This window comes from Benincasa hispida, chromosome 3 (genome assembly GCF_027475165.1).
Source record: "Benincasa hispida cultivar pf3 chromosome 3, pf3_genome.v1.1, whole genome shotgun sequence".
NCBI lineage: Eukaryota > Viridiplantae > Streptophyta > Magnoliopsida > Cucurbitales > Cucurbitaceae > Benincasa > Benincasa hispida.
Window position 1 is genome coordinate 45776319 of NC_143480.1, and position 3241 is coordinate 45779559.

Genomic DNA, 3241 nt, shown 5'->3' on the forward strand with positions numbered 1-3241 from the left:
GGCCCAAGTAGTTGGATTTGGACCTATTTTGGCATTTTGGCCAAATTAAACCCATTTTTAGGCTCAACTAGACTTTAGCCCAAATTATTAACCAAATTGATTTTATTTAATCCAATGGTCATGATAAGAACATGTGACATCATTCGAATTCACCAATTTATGTCTTCAACTTCAATTTGGGACACCTGTCATCTTCTAATTAGTTTCAAATTCAATTATTTAGAATTTTGTTCTTAATTTAGTAAATAACGTGGCAATTTGTGATTGATCCAAATTTTCTCATTCAACAGTAATATATAGGGATGACAATGGGGTGGGGGAGGGGACTAAGGATACATTTTTCATCCTTATCTCCATGAGTAATTTTCTTCCTCGTCACTGCCCCATTCCCTATCTTGGGAGTCAGGGTCTAAGAATCCCAGTTCAGGGATTGGTCCTCACAAAAAAAAAAAAAAAAAAACTTGGTTTTTTTATTTTTATAGTTTTATATTTAAAATTTTGGCATTTATATTAAAATTGTAAAGGTTAGAAGCTAGTATCATTGTTGTTTTATTTATTGATGTGTATACTTTTTTTTTTTAAAAAAAACATTATAGTATTTCTTATTGTAAATTGAATAAAAAATAAATTTATTATACTAAGAATTAATTTCTTTTTAAAAAAAAACTAAATATATGCTAAATAAGCTCAATATCGGATTGAATACAATTTTAAAAAATGGTGTCACTTAGACTTGAACCAAAAACCTTCAATGTGTAAGACTGACGTGATAACCAACTACACTATAACACCTTAAAGTTCCTTCTATTTCTATTACGTTTTAAATGTCCCGAATTGATCTTCAGTGTATTAATAATTATATATTATGTTCATATAAATTTGTTTTTATATGTAAAATAAATAAATAAATAATAACTTTTTTTTAGTTTAAGTAATTTTTTGTATGACAATTTAAATCTCTAATATTTAAGTCGAGATTCAGTTGAGTAATGTTCAAATTGGTGTAAGCAAAATTTGACTTGCTAATAAATAAAATCTATTTCCTTCGAGTGGGTGTGTTGAAATATATTATTAAAATAATAGTTAAGGAAAAAATTGAAAACTACCTTTTATTAATAAACAAAATCCATTTCCTTCCATTAACACATTTTTAATATATTTTTTACTGAATAAGCTGAAATTAATGAATTAAGGAATAAAATTAAGGATGTTATTAGTACAGGATTTTACACGTGTCTAAAGATTTTTAGAACATCAATTTTGTTGATAAAATTTTAATAACAAATGAATATAAAATTTATGAAATTTAAATAAGAAATATCAAACATAAGAATTAAAAATTATAAAAAAAGTTGAGTAAAACTATATATAAATAGCAAAAATATTATTATTAGTGTAAATTTGAGAATAAATCCAAATAAAAAGTTAGAGATATATGCGACATTAATACCTTTGTTTTATATCTCTTGAATCTATAAAATTTGATTAAGTTAAGATGTTGCTCATCACTGTTAAATAAAAAAAAATGCTTCTTGTAATTCCTCTCACTCGTCTCATTTAGAAAAAGGAAATTAAAAATTAATAAATTTCCACTAAATCAAAATTTATATTTGAAAATAACTTAACTATCTGTTAAGTGTTGAAAATAAATATCAAATGCAGATCAAAATTTAAACTTCAAGATACTATAAATATTTTATCATCAATGGATCAAAATTTAAACTTCAAGATACTATAAATATTTTATCATCAATGGATCAAAATTTAGACTTCAAAATACTACGAATATCTATTTTCCCCCCAAATATATCTATGAATGAACCATAATAAATCCAAATTTATTTATGAAGATAACAATCATACTTTTTTTAAAATATCATGAATATGTGACTAACAATGGAGCAAAATTTAAACTTCAAGATACTATTAATGGATCAAGATTTAAACTTCAAGATACTATTAGTACCTAACTATTTTGTTTCCAACTATATTTGTGAATAACAATCATACCTTTTGAATACTTGTTCAATAATGAATCAAAATTTAAACTTCAAGATACCATGAAAACAACTTATTATCAATGAATTGAAATTTAAACTAAACATATTTGTGAATGAACAACGGTAAATTAAAATTTAAATATGAAGATAACAATCTGAAAATCATTTTTTTTTTTTAAGAAAACAAGTTTATGGATTATCAAAGACTACATTCTAGCATGATCTAATATTATATTTACGAAGAAAAAAAAATGTAATTATCATTCCATTATTTTTCAATCATGCCATTTTGAAAATGAAGATGAGGCCAAATAAAAACAGGAAAGTTTGTAGGAGAATTTGCATCACTTATTCAAATCTATCATTAAATGGTTTCTCAATAAAATCCTAAAATTTTAAAATTAAAAAAAAAAATAGAGATTAAAGATTTAGATACCTCTTCATCACAATTCGGAATTTCGACACAGAATAAATGTTTCATCACTTTGTTTCTGTCGCCTGTCTCTTTTTTTCCTTTTAATTTTTGCGGTCCCCACTCTCTCGATAAAACACCACATATATGTTTTTGTTTGCTTGCTATACAAGAAAACTAAAAGCCCATTATCTCCACGGCAAGCTTGACAAAATTCTTCTCCAATTTTGACTTTTGGTCAAAATCATATATATATATATTCATCAATATATGTGTGCTTCTCCATCGAGTTTCGTCATCATTTTGACAAACTCCAGGATTTTGCTCCCATTTCAACTATTATTTTTATCTCCTTGACAAACTCTAAAGTTCAACATAAAACCTGTAAAATCAACAAAGTAATAAAACAGGAAATCATAAAAAAAAATAATTGTAGTTCATCTGTTCTTTGCCTCAAAATATGAGCAAGCTATGTGGAACTGTCCCTCAGACATAAGGATAGCCACGTACTCCCACTTTAGCTAAGTGGTACCAACTGTCATTTTCTTCAATCCTGAATACCTATTCTTGAAGAAGACAGCTTCTGCAAATGATTTGACTATTTCTTTCAAACCTACTGCCAAGCTGGAGATTTTATCTTTGTTCTTAACAACTGCTTTGGTATTCCACTTTGATGCCCTTATTTGCTTAGACAACTTGATCAATCTATTCGACTTTCTGACAACGAGGGGTTCGTAATAGCTATCAAATTTCTCTCTCGGACTTCTCAATTGCTTCTGAACTTATGGAATTTGATTTGACTTATTAACACTAACTATCATTATTGCTG

The 3241-nt window shown here is 26.5% G+C and overlaps 1 non-coding gene across 1 annotated transcript; it reads right to left on the reverse strand.

Annotated features, from left to right (window-relative positions):
• Positions 1–718: 718 nt before the first annotated feature.
• Positions 719–792, reverse strand: TRNAV-UAC (transfer RNA valine (anticodon UAC)). The gene has a single exon. It is a non-coding gene; the product is annotated as a tRNA-Val (tRNA).
• Positions 793–3241: the final 2449 nt, after the last annotated feature.